Source organism: Pyxicephalus adspersus, chromosome 4, assembly GCF_032062135.1.
Source record: "Pyxicephalus adspersus chromosome 4, UCB_Pads_2.0, whole genome shotgun sequence".
Lineage (NCBI taxonomy): Eukaryota > Metazoa > Chordata > Amphibia > Anura > Pyxicephalidae > Pyxicephalus > Pyxicephalus adspersus.
The window spans coordinates 61,431,836-61,451,694 of record NC_092861.1 but is presented as its reverse complement, the minus strand read 5'-3'; the positions used below and the strand labels follow the sequence as shown (position 1 = coordinate 61,451,694).

The window sequence follows — 19,859 nt, the reverse complement described above, 5'->3', positions numbered from 1 at the left end:
CAGCAACAGTTCATGCCAATGGTGTTTGTTGACTTTTGAAATTACTGGTGAGCACACAATTCGCTACCCAATGCTTTGAAATCCTATGGATAGGATAATGTTCATATAATGTCTTTTAACTGCCTAAAATACAGTATGATACCAATACTGTAAGGGAGCGGCACCGCAGGAAGATCAATAAAATGGGTGAAAGGATAATGTTGCAGGATTTATTGTACAACATGTGATGGCCTTTAGTTCACTATAACCTGTAGCAGATAAGTTATCATAAATCAAACTGCTGACTTTACACAAGAAAAAGGAAATATAATTTCATAGAAAATATTGTTCCTTTTTAGCCTAGCTTGACTCCATTGTGCTTTAATATTGGGACATAGTGTTTTTCTTAATAAATAATTGCAAACTGCCTATGCATTAGAAAATGTATCTCATGTACTCCTTAATAACAGAGGTCAGATTGTTTGATCCATAAATAAATATATCGCATTGCATGTTGTAATAAAGACACAGAGATCAGGAGGATGCCACTTAGATGTAAATAGAAAATAACATGATCTATTGGGCCTGATTTAATAAAGCTCTCCAATGGCAAGAGAGGATACACTTTCATTAGGGAAGCTGGGTGATCCTGCAAACCTAAAAAGGATCTGGTCCAGGATTGAAAACATTTGCTAAGAAATAGCAAATGATTTTTAAGAAATCTATTCCAGGTTTTCTGGATCACCCAGCTTTACTGATGAAAGTGTATCCACTCAAGTTTTGGAGAGCTTTAATAAATAAGGCCTATTGCATCTGGCAATTATGAAGACATGCATTTGTCTAAACTGTCAGTGGCTTCAGCATGGGAATTAACTGAGCAAAATAGTACTTTATTTAAACTGTATCTACTGTACATCTAGAACCTTTTTTCTCTTTTTTGGTTTGGATTGCTGAAAGGTTAGATCTACTATCATGTATTGTGAATAGAATAGAAGCACTTTTATGGGTCGATAGTCGCAGTGATCCCTTGCAGTCCAATGTAACATGTCCTCAATCTTCAGTCTGAGTGAATACTTGCTTTAATTCTCCAATTTTGTAAGAAGCAAATTAATATTTACTTATTTTATCTATACTTAATTGGGTAATCACAGTAAACATGAATAAATTTGACTCCTTTCTTTTGGTGATGTAAAGGGTCATGCTTGAAGCCCCTATATCTATTAGGTAGTCCAATATTACTGTAAAACAAGAATGTAAAACAAGAAAGCCAATGCCAAACACTTTTAGTGATGTGTAGCCATTCACTATAAATAGGTTTGAAATATGAATACCAGCAATAAAGTGTAAATGGAAATTTTCACCTACTCAAAAACAACTAGAGATTAGGAACATTTCTATGGCCATATTAAAACAGGAATGCCATTGTAATCTCATGAATCAATATTGTTCCAAGAATTAACACAGTTTATAGGTTCAAAGTAGTCAGAGTTTTGTCATTGGTTTCTATATATATATTTAAAGAGCATGGATTATTTTATTTAGATTAGTACTAGCTAAAATGGGACTCACAAAGGGTAGGACTGTAGAACCCAATTCCCAATGTATGCCAGGAAACCCTGACTGTATAGAAGACAGAAGGCACGACGGATGAGGAGAAACCAAGAAGTCGCCAGATCAGGATCAGCAGATTCTAGTGTTTATCTGGTTTCTGCATGGCACCATCTGTTACATTTATTATGAAAACCCACTGGCTACACTGGTTCAGCACAGCAAGAGATGTAGCTCTAACACAAACTGTGTAAAGGCAAACACACAGAAAGTAGTGCAATACTTTTATATGACAACAATGTCACACATGAGACTAGATGTTAAATAACTTTTATGACACATTTTGGTCACAAAGGACTTTAGATGCCCCGGCTCTATTGTCTTTTAATATGTTATCACAAAGCTAGCAGCTGTGTTGTTTCAAAGCCCAGCAGGTGCTTAGGATATTTTGTTTTTTAATGACAACATGCATGGAAAACTAGATATCCCCCATAAATCCAATGTAGTTGCAGAAATGTAAAATACACAACATCCTAGATTAGGTAGAATGATCTGTCAACATGTAGAATAAACACTTCACCCACAAGTGGAAATACTAGTTAATAAACCATATTCACTTGATAAGCAACAATTACTTTCAACAAAGTTGTCATCAGTAACCTCTAACAGGACACAATCTTCCTTTTAAGATTTTATGTGACAAATTATTAAAGTGGACCCACTCATTTTCCTGAGCTTTGGTTTAGAGCTATTTTGTACCTAACAATATTCCACCAAATCAGCTATTCAGGATATGAAATTATATGTTTTTTGAAGCATTAAGCAAATTACACTGGGTTCCGCTATGTTGAATAGTTCTCAGGAGTTCCTGGAGTGGGCCACTTTGCAACTACCTATGTCTGCCCTTGGGCGCACTGTGCAGATCCCAATTCATCTTCTGCAAGGAATCCTGTGCTGTGAGATATAAAAACCTGTAATTGTTTATCTTCATCTGAAGCCACTGGTGCATATATGCATATCTTCACCATGACACAGATAATCAGGTCAGATAGGTCTAGAACATTAAAAAAAATTTTTTTTTAGTAACACCACCACTTGCTTGTATCACCAGCTTGTATACATTCAGAGCTTGGAGATTACCCTCTTTGTGGGTCCTTAGTAACTTGTTCAGTGTTATGCCCTGGTTGTCAGAGCACCATTGGTACACTTGCAATGCCACAGAAGTCAAGCCTTAAGCCTACAGACCCATCCTTCAACCCCTAAAAACATTTTAAGGATATGAAAGGGAAACAGTTCATAGGTGCTCTCTCTGTAAGTTTTCCAATAAATATCTGTTACTATAAGCTCTGATCCAAAGGAGAATGGATTCTTTCTACATGTGACAAGTTCTTAAGCCTTTTTATAATTTCTAGGTTTGCATTAAGTTGAAGCATAAACCTACTGATAATATGTGTCTAAGTAATTGAATAAAATTATCAGAAAATTTGAGACTTCAATCTAAGTCAAAGTCAAAGTTAGCAGGTCTTCAGACACAAGGTTGTTCTCTGTCAAGGTCACAAAAACAGTAGAAGTTAGTTAGCAGAGCAAAAGTCACACATAAACCATGACGTGCTTAATGTTTCCCTGCCAGGATATTTATCGGTCTTAGAACAAACAATGATTACTGTTTGACTTATGAATAATACAATTTGGTATTAAATATTAGTAATATATTTGCTTTTGCACCCTTGTTTGATATCTCTTTAGGAATCACAATACTTTAGGAAGCCACTCACATTTTACTAACATAGATAATGGCCAAGTAATGATTTAATGGTTCATATTCAACTTTTAAAGCCTAGAACCACATTTCTTAGTGATGTTGAATAACATATAATAATATAGCTGCACAGCATACTAGTTCTTGTGTGTTGACAGTAGTCACTGTGAAAATGGTCAGTCTGACTGTTCCAAAACTTCTATATTGGCTATTCAAATGAAAGCTTCAACCAGAGACATCTCCCAAAGAAGAATTCCACAAATGTAAGAACAATACCTACACCATGCATCACCATATCTTAACTGTAAAACATGCAAAAGATTGCTAGTATGAGGTCCACAACCCTTATTTTACAAGTAAGAACAGAATAGTTCCATGACAGAGTTTAAGAGCAAGCTATGTTTTCTATAAAGAGAACCCAGCTATGCCCCTGGGAGAGTACTGTCTCCTATAGTAGTGATAGCAGACTCTTCCAAGTCAGCAAGCGGTGTGTATACCCAGATATCCTGCTATTTAGATGACTACACAACACATGACATTCCCAGCAGAGTAGCAAAATTGAAATGTAAATGCTCTTTACACTCACTAACAGTGATTGTAGGTGGTGGTGGTTGGATACAAAGTCAGTTCAGATTCAGACCAGAGCTATTCCAACCTTAGATCAGAGCTCAGAATTTTCTGATCTGACATATTACAGGCTGAGCCGTACTGCTTAACCAATGTGGCCATCAGGCTATGAAAGTTGTCATCATCCAGTCCATCACTCCAGTCAGATTTTTTGACCATCTCAGATTTTTGCATTCTGCTTACCTTAACTCAAAACCGTCTGGATGCCAGTGGCAAATAGGAAACATTCAAATGCAGTATTTCATATTAACCTGCCTAAAAACAAATTACTAAAAAGAAACTAATTTAAAAAAAAAAACATTTTATAGCCCTAAATATACTATAGAAAAGGAATCAGAATCTAAAAAAAACATTAAAATAGAGTCACTTTGTAAAAGAAGAATATTCCAGTATATTTGTTATATGGACTTATCACTGCTCCCTGCATCCCCCGCTAAAAACCTCTGAGTGAAGCACTAATAATTGACCTTGGGTCCTAAAGAAACATAGTGGGTGAGGGGCTACTGCTGAGCCCAAAGTAGAGCTGGTGTATTGCTAAGCAGAGCAGAGGATGTGCAGCCGGTGTTAAGTACATCCAACAAATAGCATATCACAAGCTAGGCAATGTCACTGACTTTTCTTATGTACAAAGGATACATGTACTTTTCTGTATAAGTACACTTATCCATTACCAACAAACATTTACTACATTCCTATAGCACTATGTACTATCCGGTCTCTGTACAAACCAGAAGAAAGGGAAAGAAATGGAAAGTCACTATTCGTTACAAGTCACTAACCTTATTTCACTTATGTGTACCAATTTTACCTTGAGCTTTTGATCTCTGTAAACAACTGGAGCTTTAAACAAACACAGGAGAACATGTAATGGAGCACAGAGCCTAACCCCCTGGCTAAAAAGGAGAATACAAGATAAAAATGTGCAATATCTCATGCTTGTCTGACTGCAGAGAATATATTTTTAGATTTTTTTAGTCATGTTCAGAATAGAAGAGCACAATATATGTACTGCTACTGTACATTTCCTTTAAACTATAATTGCTAGCAGCTTATGTTCCCCAGTACAAGGATATTTCAGAGTAATGAGCACTGCGGCAGGATGTCAGCTCTGTCTCTCCGCTTGCTAGCAGTATCCCGCCATTGCTATAGCAACAAACACAAAGCAGCTCTGCACTGTCATTCAAACATGTAACATCTTCACCTTGTCAGGAATATTACATAACCTCCCAAATGAGGAAGAACACTTCCCTATGGGTATGTTCTCTGGTAACAAAATATTTACTCTGCAGCGTCTAAACACGGATATATTCTATAGATAAATCTTCAACATCAGCACAGCACAGTGTCAGTTATAAAAAGGCACAGAACATGTAATATTCATTACATATCATTATACACTGCACTTCCTGTTAGCAGAATGCAATTGTTACAGTGAAATGGTACTGAAAGACCACTTTTGAATTTTTGAAATACCTGGAATGTTTATTTCTCACACTAACAAAACACTTCTAGTATGTGTTGCCTTGCAGTAGTAAAATATGCCATTGGGATTGTGTTTTATTATATCTGTTAATAAAAACCTGTTGATCCTACCTTCATTCTGCAGTCTTAAACAATGGTATTAGACAAACTACAGAATACCTTCCTCTATGGTATAGAAATGAGTAGATGTTCTATTCCCTAACAAACTTCCTGTCCTAAGGTGGCAAAGCTGCTCCTCAATACTATACAATATAGTAAACTTTGTCACTCTAAAACAAGTGTGTTCAGCAGAATAGAACAAAAGAAGAAAAGAAATACAGGCACCATAGTTCAGAACTTGTAAGCTACAAAATTTTATATTGCTTTTGTTATTAGATATTGTTAAAAAAAAAAACTTTTTCGAAAAAGATTAGAATCTTTGCTAAGTTCTAATTGCTGTCTGAGTCCTTGTTAGGGATATATGTCGATGAGGACTTTAAGGCTGTAAATTTGCTAACTTTAAAAAGTATGGGAACCAGAGGCAGCCAGGCAAACAGTAATTTTAGAAAATGGTAATATATTTCCTGTTTTACAATTGACCCTTAACTGGGATTACCAAAAAAAAAAACAAAAAACAAACACCAGTTCTAGGCATGCATGCATTTGCTGTAATTTATCAGAGTAAAGGAAAATATTCAATTTTAATATTCTGGCATCTTCAAACAAACAACAGAAGTCAGTTTTACATATTGTCCAACATGCCAGATCATTTCTTCAACTAAAAAAAATTATTGTTAGGCAGTCGTTGCAGGGCCAGTTATAAATGGGGGCAAATTGGGAAATTCCCTAACGCTTCTATCGTCTCCATGGCCCCATCCAACAGAGTGACAGGGGATGCTTGAATTGGATTCCTGTGTATTTGGGACCCCCGCTTCATGTTTTCATAGGCAACCATAAAAAACTGTCCGTGTGCATATGGTCTTTAAAACATGTTTAAAAGCATAACAGGTGACACAGCCTACTAAAATTATGTTTTCACTGGAACAATGATACCCTGTTTTTATAAATCTGGTAGAGAGGAGCCAATAGCATACCTTACACAGCAGTACAGCAAACATTTATTTTTACAGTAACAGATCAGATTGGGAAATATTAAACTATAGGAGAACATGGCCTGATAACACAGGTGTCAGCACCCACAGCCAGCTTAATTTTTGAAAAGTTCCATTGAAAGTTTTCTGTTCTTGCAAAATCTCCCAGGAAGCCAGAAAATCCAGATGCACTCCTATCTATAAATAAAGGCTTTAGAAATAAAGGTATGCCCTACACCCAGACCTCATCACTGAAGTCAATATTTGCATTTCAGGTTTAGGGGTTCCAGAGGCTCAGCAAAGAAGCAGAAGACACATGCTAGTACCCCAAATCACCCTCAGTGCTTCCTCATGGTATACTGAGTACAGATTTATTGTAAACTGTTATGAGCTGTGGCACTGTTGCTAGTGGGTATTGTTATATAATAGCAATATCTAAAACCCACAACAGGTGTAGAAGAATCAGACAGCCACTTACAAATGGTAATCAACTGAACAAGTGATAAAGTGATCGAGTGTTATGCTTTACTGGGAGTTTTTATGTGTATTTTTTCCTTATTGTGTTCAGAACAAATATAATTATAAAATATATATTTTTTTTGCAGTCAGGACATTCAGCCATGCTTTAAACCACCAGCCACCAGCCAAATGAGTCTATGGACAGAGACAGCCCCATACTGTTTCTAGCTCACATGACATATATTAAGTCTCAGAAAAAGTTGCAAAAGTGGCTGGCTACGGTCTTTGTTGAAGACTGAAAACACTGAATGCATAAGGTCATAGAAGCACTCTATTAAATGTCTATTTCCTAAATCATTTTTTTTACAAATGATATAAAAAATAAGGATTACAAAAATAAAATGTAAAACCTATAGCAAATTCTTCTAACCATTTTACAGTCTGTTCTGAGTGAAGGCTCTGACCTATTTCTCACCCACATTTCCCAACCCAATAAAATTGCTGTTATACTACTGAAATATTTCTGGCAGACCAGAAAATACTAAGTGAATAAACATTCATTAGTGCTGCAGCTGATTTACAGCAGAGACGATGCAGTGACTTGAAGTTGTATATCTCATTTATTAGATTGAATAAACAAGTCATAATAAACAAAAATAAAAAGGTAATAGACTGTGTCATGGATTAGTTGAGGCATTGGATATAGATTCTACAGTCAAATCATCTTACTGTTGAAAGGATTTACAGTTAAAACTCTTGTTTAGCACTAACAAATATAAATTCAGAATAGGAAAGTAAGCAAGCAAGATAACCTTTTCAGTTTCCTACAGAGAAAAACAAAAACCCCCTCAATCATTGATAGTCTGATTGCAGGCAGAATGTGGAAACAGAGAAAGCCTCTGTTCATTGCCCACCTACACTGAATAACAGTCATTTTGTTAAAGCAGCACAATAGCACAGGAAACAAGTGAAAAAACAACTCCATTACATGAAAATGCAAACTAGAGTGATAAAAACTTCAAGTATTCCTGCTTCTATTCATCTATCAGAGGGTCATTCTAGTCCTGAAGATAAAGGTTAGTCATTCATCAGAATGATCAAGTATTACAGCATAAAAGAAAGCTCAGATGGGTAGCTTTCTGTGTTGTCACCTTTTAGAAGTCATGCATACATAATACTTCTCACTGTAAAATATATTTGGTTAAACTGACAAGTGTTTCCTTTTGTTTTTCACTTCTTTTTCTTAAAGAGAAACTAAACATAATTAAAAAAACTAAAATACAAGTTTTTATTATTATTACACAGCATTTATATAGCACCATCATATTATACAGTGCTTTAGTCGATAGTCATATCACCAAAAGGGGCTCAAAATCCCACTATAGTGATAGGTAATTAAAACGGGATATTCAGTTATTTCAATTTTGGGGGGAAGGCAATTGAAATAACTGCATGTCCTTAGCATGTGGAAAGGAAGAAACCCATGCAAATATGTGGAGAACATACAAACTCTATGCAGATAGTGTCCTGTCTGAGATTTGGGACCTAGCGGTGCACAGGCCAGAGGGCTAACTTCTGAGCAGCCATACTGAGGAGTAAAGCAGGATGGGGAACTTGGTTCTAAAAGAGGGGGAGACCCTTGAAAACTGCATGTTACAGATGCAGAGATGTTACATTTCTGTTGCTGAAAACACTCTTTCATGATTGTTTCAGTGAGCCCAGTACACACTACTCACAATTCTATGGAAAAGGTAGGGAAAGAGGAAAGCTTGCCATTATTATTATCCAGTATTTATATAGCACTGACAGATTACATACTTTATAAATACATAGTCATTTCAGTAGCTGTCCTTCAAAGAGGTTTACAATTTAATGTCCCCACCATAGTCATACATCATTACCACAGTCTAAGTTCAATTTGGGGGGAAGCCAATTAACCTAACTAACCTGGTCCAGATTTGAACCTGGGACCTAGTGATGCATAGGCCAAAGAGCTAACCCCTGAGCCACCCTGTCATAATACAAGGATCCCCTGGCAACCACTGAAGGAACCCTAAGGTTTCACAAAACCCGGGTTGAGAATGGCTGCTACAGAATGTGTTCATAGTTTTATTTAGGGAGAGTGAGGAGGCATGCTGAAAAATACAGGGGTGCTCCGGGCTATACAAAAATCTACGAAAACTGCTATAGGAGCAGTATTTGACCTTGCCTTGCTAAGAAATTGGAGGGGTATAAAAAAAAGAGACATGCCATTTGTTCTCTCAAATAATTCCAAAATGCGTTTCAACTTCTTAAAAAAACTCAAAAAACCTGCTTGGCAGGCATCCCCTTTCAAGTATTCTTTTTCAAGTGGAAAATGTTTCAGCAGGAGACCAGTCTGAAACACTGCATGGAGCATCTCAGGGCAGGAACACAACTACAATGCCTGGTAAACACCTGCCAAAATAGTGTTTTCAACTTATTCTTGTTAATGATAGTAAGGGGTCTCAGGGGTGTTTTGACATTTCAAAAGTTTTCATAGCATCCATCTGACCACAGCCTTACATCACATTTTGATCCTAATGAGGATTAGAGGGACAGAATGCGATGGAAATCTCACCTGTGGAGACAACTTGGCAATAAAAACCCTTTGATAGTTAAGTTGGAAAAGATTAAACCCAGTGACCCCTTCACCTAGACTTTGTTTATCCTGGGGGAACAGGGCATAAATAACGAGAAAAAACGTTCCCCTCTGAAGCTTACAGTTGGATTTTAAAATCATAAACAGGCTGGTGGATGGATGGTAAAGGAAGAATCTGCAAGGGTACAGTTCTTTACTCCATATCATTCAGCAGTATGCACACATAGAACCCATGGGCTCATGGTATTTACTGAAATACATCTATATCAGGGGGATCCAGCTTAGAAAAGTCTGATTTACGAACAATCAGAATATGACTTATGTTAAGTTTATAATAAAGGGCCAGTGTGTGTCCCTCAAGAACAGTAGTTGGACACCTTTGATCTATATATGATCTATATATGATATAGATATATGATGACCTGATCAATATGGTCATTTACTTTCAATTCCAATAACCCAATTCCAACTAAAACTGAAAATAATCTTCTACCTATCAACATGTTAATAAAAAATGTTTAAAATAAAACGTTCAATACATACATTATTTTGCATTGTGCATTGTGCATAAAACCATCACAGCACCCTGACAAGCACTGGGTTGGCTCTTTCAAATATTAAAATGCCTTGATGGGTGAGTGTCAATCTGGAGAAATAGTAGTTTTTAGAATTGATATATACCCACATGTGATGCTTACTCTCCGTACCAGAAAGAACTTAAATCCAATTAATAACTTGGGTGGGCTTGGCCAGTCAGGATGGAAAAAAAAAGGGTTAGATAATGCTATATGTCCTACAGTTAGGAAAAAAGGTAGGCTCTATCCTGAAGCTTCGATTGTACAATCTGACAAAAATAAAGTGTTCAGTGAAATCAGAAAAAAACAATGTTAGTACAAGAAAGGAGCATGTACAATTGTGCAAGACTGAAGTTAATGCTGGAAATTCAGCCTTGCGCTGATTGGTAGTCATGGATTACTGCGCTTTGCACAGTAACTGTACTTGCCAGAACTTGATTAATTACGTGCTATGAAGTCTTACTATTCAGAGCAATATTTAGCATATTCTCTAAAGAATTGGCATAGTTCAGACCTTCCCCAAAACTTCAAGCAACATAAAAAGTCACAAAATGTTAACTGCTGTAATTGTCGGTGCTATTGTCTGCTTTGTTATTCTACATATGCAAGCCAAAAGGCCCTACTACAGGTCCCATACTATGCTGCCATTTTACTTTTACGGAATGTCCTGACCCCTTATCGACCCCCAGCAACATCCTGTGCATGCACAAACAGGGGTGTAGCCAGCAAAAAAAAAAGTTGTTTACAGGTTGCTTTAGAAATGGCAACCATCCCACAGTTAAAGGTGAAACAAGGAAGACGATAGATATTCCAGCATGCCTCATTTATGAGAACTTACTTTCACAGCACTGTATACATAGGGGGAAGAACCCAAATAAGGTAGAACACTTTTTAAAGGTAAACCCATTTTTAAGATAAAATAAAGAGTAATTAAACACTAAGTACTTGCCAAAAGGGGCAAGGAAGGCGTAAGTTTAGTATCTCTACCCCACAGACAAGTAGCAACATGAATTAGAACTATGAGGGAGCACAGAGTTAAAAGTTTTTACTTAGATTGTAAAATCCTTGCAACAAAAATAACTGAAACCTAAAAAAGGAAAGCTGAAGGGTGCATAAAGTTTCCTTTTGTAAAATTAATATGCAATGCCTTTACAATAATGTTTAGCTTTCCAAATACATATCAATGCTAGGTGGAAAAATCACCCTCTATGTTGCTTATGTATCAAATGCCCCATTTATTAACTAATGAAAGGATCAATGTGCATTCGGTGTATTCTAAAATGGAAAGTTTTCTAAAAATATACCTATATAATATAGCTTGGAACAGCAGTCAGTATTAACTGGCTCTTAGCCAACTGTAATGTTCATTGGACTGGTTCACCATCCTGTTCCTTCTTACAACCCATTTAAAGTTATGTGTTACGGTACCATGCCTACCTGCAATGTATGGCAATATACATATTCTAGTGTCATTTGAAATAATTTAAACAGTAGTGGTAAACTAACCTGCCATACAATGTACCACAAAGCACATGTGGTGTGTTTGATATTGGTCATTGCAGGCAATTACAGCTTGTTTTGGGGTTCAAGGGTATATCTCCTGACTTTATATGCAACAAATTACAGAAAATGTATAATATATCCAAGCAATCCCTCTGAATTTAGATCACTGATTGCTTTTACTTGTTCCCTAGAATTGCTCTTCAATTGGAGAAAAAAACCTGTTGTTATTTGGCAGATTTTACTTTGTACTGAAGAAAAACCAAGACTTGAAAGCTGAAAGCCTGTAGTGCATTTTTTAACCTTAGGCAGCATTTAGCTTTTCCTATGCCTGTAATTTAAAAAAAAAAAATCCACCATTTTTATACAGAGCTAAAGGCTATAAGAGCAACGATGCATAATATCCTGCCCAATTATGTCATTATTTTTAATTGAAGAGACATGCTAACAATCTTATAAATCTACAGACACAAGAGGTCATCCACTTTGTCTCTGTGCAGCTGATCACCCATTATAGTTTATACTCCAGGTATACTAAAGGTGCGTACACACTTCCAATTTTTATCGTTCCAATCGAACGACGAACGATCGATTGGGCAAAAAATCGTTCGTAAAAAAGTAACCAACGACGCCGACGAACGAGGAAAGTCGCTGGAAACGAACGACCGGACCGACGGATCGGATTGGGCGACGATCGTTGAACATCGTTCGTGTGTACGGTCGTTCGTTGATCGTCCATGGTCTGAGCATGCGTGATGAACGAACGTCCGTTCACTTTCCTGTCGTGCACATAGTTCCTCTATCGCTTAAACGATCGTATCTATTGTGTGTACAATATCTACGAACGATCGTGTCGTTACCTCTATGTGCAGGATCGGTGCTATACGATCGTTCATATATATCGTGCAGGAACGTTCGTCGTTCGTTTTCCGACGATAATAATTGGAAGTGTGTATGTAGCTTAAGACTTTCAGAACAAAAGCTAAACCAGCAACCATGCATTGGCTCTACAGGAGGCTACAGATGGAACAATTTAGATGATAAGTTCAGGATCTCAAGTCTATGGGGTCAGCTAGTTGCCTGCATCATGGGAGCTCCTTAGATAAAAGTATGGATCAACTTATTGTACAATGATAATTGGCACATAGATTGACATTAGTAAATGGTAAATATAAAAGAACTTGGGTTAACCAACCCCATGTGATCCATATATAATTGTGTACAGGAAGAATACAGTTACCACCTATTCACTAATCCCTACAGGCTAAGCCGGTAAGGGCTAAAATATTCAATGGAAATCTAAAAAACAAGTCATTTTTCTATAAAGATCAACTACATTTTCTAAAGATATGCTAAGTCTCAGATAAAAGGACATCACTGCTGGAAATATATCCATCTAGAAATGTCACACAGAGCATAGAAAGAATGTGTTAGTGTTGCTCTTATCTTTTACATAAACCTCCTACTCATCCACATACTTAAACAAAAACAGTTTTAACATTTTAAACATATGTTGTAATGTATTTCAGACATATCATGCTACTATTTTCTTTAAAATAAAACTGCATTATATGTAATTTTCCTGTATGTCTTTTACAGTTTAAGATTAGACATTGAGCAATGCTTATGTTAAATAAAATCACAGGTTTACTTACTGAGGAGTCATAGGTATATATCATCACATTACATATTGATACCTGCATGAAACAGACTACTTGCATGATGACTGCTAGGCAGTGCCCTGTAATTTGTAGCTGGGCTTTGAACAGTCCCCACTGAGTAAAAATCAAGGGATATATTTATTCCAGTTAGTCATAAATTGTCTTGACAATGATTTTTATAACAAGTACTGTAAGTGAAAGGATTTTCCCAGCAGTCTACTGAAGCATTCCTATTGTTCCATTGTAAAATTAAATATAATTGCCATCACAGGTAATTAGAGATTTTTCCTCTCAGTACTGGACACCCAGAATGACTAAACCTGCTAGCACTACATTTTAAAATACATCTTGTAGTCTCCAAGTAGGTGAACATTACTGGTTTAGCCAAACTAAGTCACAACATGCACAATTTACAGCTGTGTAGATACAGTATATGCGATGGATTTACTACACTGGGTGCACCAGCTGGCAGGTTGTGCTGCACAGACATAGAACTCCAGGTAACTATTGGGCTCCCATTCTGTGTGCAGACCAAGCTACCGCTAGGTACTTCCAAACTGGAATCTTCTACCTCCACTTTGTGTGTTTTATTAAATCCCCCTGTGCATATTATTTTCAATGAATAGAAAGAACATCCAGGTCAAAGTCTAGCTGGAACATTTCAGACTATTCTTTAAAAATGACAGCAAATCTCAGATATTTGGACAGTACACTGTATAATGATGGTGCTGCCTGCCATTCATCTATAATAAATGAAGATTTCACAGAATCTAAGTATACTGCAGGTAAAATAAGATCTTTTGGGGCAGCAATAACTGACCTGACATTTACCTTTTGTTAAGTTCCACCAGACCAGACTTGTTGAATGCAAACATTTTGTAGTTCAAGTGATACCCTTTACTGGCTAAATTGAGTTGGATGCAAGTCAGATCCAAGAGAGGTATTCTGTTTAAAATGCATTTCATTTGCATGTCACACTGGGACAGTGTATTGTAGCAATAACTACACATCATGCTAATGGTGGAAAATGTTATAAACCATTGGCCCCTTCATAAAATGAAACCTGGAATTTTAACTGTGTAACCTCATCATTAAATTTAAAGTATAAAGTATTATATGTAAAGTATATAGTTTCATGACATAAAAGGGGTGATTTAATAAAGCTTCCCAAGGCTGGAGAGGATACACTTTCATCAGTGAAATCGGGTGATCCAACAAACCTGGAATGGATTTCTTCAAAGTAATTTGCTAGCAATGTTTTGAATCCTTGGACCAGATCCATTCCAGGTTTGCTGGATCACCCAGTTTACTGATGAAAGTGCATCCTCTCCACCCTTGGAGAGCTTTAATAAATCTGGCCCAATATGTCAGTGTACTAGAGGATATCCTCTGTACTCCAAGCATGGGTCAGAAAACCAAACATTTATATATCAGTTCATTAAAATGCTTGGCTATCACCAAGTATCAGAAATGATTACATGCCCCCATCTATGTGCCCTTGCCAAACTGTTCCTCTATTGATGTGCTCTATTAAACCATTATCTTCGCCTCTAAAGTTCCTGTTTCTTTGACCTGTCCGAGTCCATGCTAGGCCCACCCATCCTGGGCAAACACTGGTGGGGTTTGGCACTGGTGGTTATTTCCCTTGCAGTGTAATGACTGTTCAAATGATAAACACACCAACAGCAAAAGAAACACCTAATGATTGATTTAACTAGACTAGACTTAAATAGGACAACTTCCACTAGCATATGCCCTAAGTAGGTTCTTATTATTGGCCTGTTCAATGGTTCCATAGCTCACCATTGCATCTATCAGTATCCTTGTTGAATACATAATTGTACATATATACATTAGTATATCACCTACATGTGTAAGTATTATTTGAATGAAAATATATAATTTCTGATCTAAATATGTTTAATTTGCAATCTGTTTCAGTTTTAATATGTAAAATTTCCATAAAATGCACAAAATTTTTTATGTGTCAAATATATCATTATTTACATACACAAAAAATCAGTTGTCACCTTACAACTTAATCAGTTTGGATAAGTACAGGGAAGGAGAGGAATTGGTGCACAGATTGGGGGGCTTGATTTTCACTTTCACTTATCACATTTGAATTTATCAAGGTAAATTTATTCTGTTGTTATTAATATATAATATGCTCAGAGGAGACGAAACCTACTGTGATATTTCTGTAATTCAGTGTTTGCAGGCTTGGTAAAAGTGAATTTATAAAGTGCTTCCATTCTCAGCAAAAGCCCAATATAAACAGGATAAACGAAGATGAGAGAACTTCCAAAAATCAATCCAAGTGCATGGTGATATATTAATATTATTATTATTATTATTATTATTATTATTAATAATAATAATAAACAGGATTTATATAGCGCCAACATATTACGCAGCGTTGTACATTAAATAGGGGTGTATATATCCCTCTCTACAATTGTATTTGTAAATAGCTGTTTATTTGTCCCACATTATTATTATTATTATTATTAATAAACAGGATTTATACAACGCCAACATATTACGCAGTGCTATACTAAGATAGGGGAAGCAAATGACTGACAGTTACAGACAGTGACACAGCCGGAGAAGAGGACCCTGCTCCGAAGAGCTTACAATCTAGGCTAGTTATTTTGCATAGCTAGTTATTTTGCATAAAAGAACAAAAACAGCTTTATGTTTAAAACTATTTTAAAAAAGCCCTAATTCCACCCAATTCTGCCTTTTCTTTAGTGAAAGAATCAGGAAAAAACATTATTCGATGTGGTATCATTTTTTGTCTAATTTTCCCAACATTTTTCCAGTTGTACGCTATTTTTATGACCAGTCTGTCTCTTTACTATGATGTAGAGTATGGCAAAGGGTAACAAAATGAAAAGCAATGACCTCTACAAATAGGCCCCTGAATGTCTTATATTTACTGGGATCCCATTATACTGTACTTTATACTCACCACTTCAAAGCTCAGTGGTTTCCATGGTAACCCTCCCCCAGCTTGGTGGCATGACAGCAGCAGGAAGAGCCTGTGTCAGTTGTCAGTGAGCTATCCCATTACCATGGAAATTATAGCTCCTCATTTCTAAATGTGCATTCCTAAACAAAGATCTCTTGTCCAAGGAAAAATTCACACTTATTACACCTAGAGCTTAATAAAGCGAAACTAATTGGAGTGATTACCATTGTTAGGTCTAATAAAACTACATTCCAGTGGCCTTTATTCTTCTTTGAGAACTTACTTTGTGCTGGATGTTATCGCTTTCCAGGTGTACACAATCTTTTCAGTAATGTTTTTAATGATTTGGCTGACCATTATCTTGACATCATGTTAGCTGCCAGATAACATTGACTTAAAACAATCAGACCATCAACAATCAAGTGCTGCAGATCAGATTGGGACAGTATATCAGATGTTAAGTTTTATTTACATTGCTGAGCACATGTAGTGAGAAATCAGCCATTTTCACAAATATCTAAGATACTAACTTTATCAGGAAGCTGCAAGGGTCCAGAATGTTTAGGTATTGGTCCTAATCTATTAAAGCTACCTAAGACTGGAGAAGATAAACTATAATGGAAGAACCTGGGTGATCCAGAAAACCTGGAAAGGATCTGGTTCAGGATTGAAAACATATGCCAATTCTTAAGGTGCGTACACACTTCCAATTTTTATCGTTCAAAACGAACGACGAACGATCGATTGGGCAAAAATCGTTCGTAAAAAAAGTAACCAACGACGCCGACAAACGAGGAAAGTCATTGGAAACGAACGAGGAAAGTCGTTGGAAACGAACGACCGGTTCGTTGATCGTCCATGTTCAGAGCATGCGTGATGAACGAACGTCCGTTCACTTTCCTGTCGTGCACATAGTTCCTCTATCGCTTAAACGATCGTATCTATTGTGTGTACAATATCTACGAACGATCGTGTCGTTACCTCTATGTGCAGGATCGGTGCTATACGATCGTTCGTATATATCGTGCAGGAACGTTCGTCGTTCGTTTTCCGACGATAATAATTGGAAGTGTGTACGTAGCTTTAGCAAATTATTTTTAAGAAATCCATTCCAGATTTGTTTAATCACCCAGGTTTTCCCATGATAGTCTCCTTCACCAGGCTTGGAGAACTTTATTAAATCAGGCCCTATGGGGGAAGCTGGATGATACAGTAAACCTGGAATGGATTTCAAAAAAAAATTTCTATTAGTTGACAAAAGTTTTCAATCTGGAACAGATCTATATCAGGTTTGCTGGATCACCCAAGTTCCCCCAAGATTGTCTATCTTCACCAGTCTTGGAGATCCTTAATAAATCAGAGCCACTGTTGCAATAAGTCAGACATTGGGTTGGTAATCATCGTAATACTTTAGTCTTTTCCTGAGACCTGTAGGTAAGTTTCTAAAGTGGCAAAGCAACAGTTCACCTAGCAAAACGTTTCATTACTTTGCCAAATGCAAGCAAGTTAAAAAATAAAGATGTGAATGCACAGTCTTAGGTGAGGAACAAAATAGGATTTTGCTTCCCCATATTTCAATGGGTTTCAATGTGTACACAGATTCACTGTGTTTACTAACATTCCCTGTGTAAATAAAACCTATTCTGTTCATTATATTTTTATTAAAATGGACGCATTTTATTAAAATGTGTCCATCTGCTAATTTATAGAAAGCAATTAGTAGAAGACATTTTGGATTGTTTGGACTTTGAACTGGCTGTCAGTGCACAGTTGGCCATTATATAACTTTATCACATTATAATAATGAATAGATTGGTCTTACCATGTAAATACTGTTAAATTGAACAATACCATATCATACTTTACAGCACTTTTGTAGAAGGCTTTCCAGTCCTTTCTCGTCTACCCCACCATAAACTGACCGGCTATCCTATATGTATACTTTCTGCCATTATATCTTGGGGCAGCAATGCATTAGGCTGAGTGTAACAGGTTGTGTAACTACAATGTATACATATCTGCAGCACATAGAGGACACAGAAAAAGTAGCCATTATGGAAGCATTCACATGACCAGGTCTGCTGTTTTGTTTTTTCCTCCTATACAGTTAGGAAATACTTTTAAAATAAGTCACATGTTCCAAGAAAGCAACTACTGGTACTGACATCACACTATATAATTATATATATATATATATATATATATATATATATATCTCTAAATCAAATATGTACTCAAGCCAGTGCTGTGTGATACCAGTGTTAGGAATATAAATACAGTACAGCTAAACAAAATCATTATTTAATACAAATGAGCATGGCTGAGCAGTAGATTGCAGCTAGAATAGTTTGTTCCTATGGCAGGTCAGTCCCTGCAAACTCCTTTGTGTAGAAGTCCCAGAATGGGCTTGTGTTATGATAACACATCTAGGCATGTCTGAGGTTTATATACCCAGTTCTGATTTACTGGAATATGCTGGAACAGAATTATGATCACTGACACAAGGGAATGTAGAGACACATGGGAACCATATAAATCAAGCCTGACCTATCTGATCCATCTACTTTAGGACACATTTACATGCCCTATAGCCTTGGCTGCATTCAGTAAAGTTATGCAAAGGAGCACATTTCCTTTATTCATGAACAGGTAAGTGATTCCATGTTTCCATGGGAGGCACACAAAGATATGCAGGTCAATATGAGACAGCAACAAATGAGTGCAGTAATTGGATGTGCTATCAATAGCATTACAAATCATGCTGAGCTCTGCTAACCAGTTAGTCATGAAGGACAATGTCATATTAGATCATTGTTATTACCTGTTTGTGTCCTCAATGTGCAGCTTTCACTGTCATCTGTAGGAACAGCACTGGAGCTCAGAACAGCTCATCCTTCTGCTGGGACAAATGTTGTGAAGGGATCAGATTGGAATCCTAGGGATCTGCTTGACTGATCCCTTGCTTAGACCATATCCATCTTCTGGATCCCTTATTCCAGCAATAATGCATCGAGTGGAGGTTCCCCAGCTCTTCTGTAGTGACAGCACCATGAAATCACCACCTATTCTTTTGTCTAGAAGCAGTGCAGATTCTGATCAGGATTAGACACAGCAGCTCTGCTCCCTGGGAAGCTGTCACAATGCACTGCTAGGATGGGAGCACAGGGCTGCTGTGTGTATGATGGCATGCAGACAGGACTCCAGCTATTGTCCTGCATTAGAAACACATTGCAGAGTTGTTTAGTGGAGGGGGTGTGTATGGAAGAAAAGCAGGATATGAGCAGGCAGGTGCCTTCCAGTGATTGCAGAGTACTGCAAGCTATCTTTTCCTCCTCTTCTCACTGGGGCTGCAGGGAGATCTGGTGAGGTCATTAGGAGGTGGGGAGAAGAGAATAGACTGCTTGTTACTGCCTCTTCTACTGCATCCCAATCCAGCCACAGCCCAGGCTCCTCTATACCAATCCCACACATGGACAAGCAGAGCACATTACTTACACTTGTGCTGAAACATATGTCTGGAAAATGTATTTATCCATATCTGCTGTGCTGTAATGCTGCTATTTTGTAAGCAGTTACAGGATCTCTCTTACTTTCTACATGATAGC

The 19,859-nt window shown here is 37.0% G+C and overlaps 1 protein-coding gene across 1 annotated transcript in view; it reads right to left on the bottom strand.

Moving 5' to 3' along the window:
• The window catches only part of KBTBD11 (kelch repeat and BTB domain containing 11), a 31,912-nt gene extending 12,306 nt beyond the window's left edge, over window positions 1-19,606 (bottom strand). The window contains exon 1 of the mRNA XM_072408420.1: window positions 19,076-19,606. The gene's annotated coding sequence lies outside the window, so the exon portion shown is untranslated. The remainder of the gene's footprint in view (window positions 1-19,075) is intronic.
• Window positions 19,607-19,859: the final 253 nt, after the last annotated feature.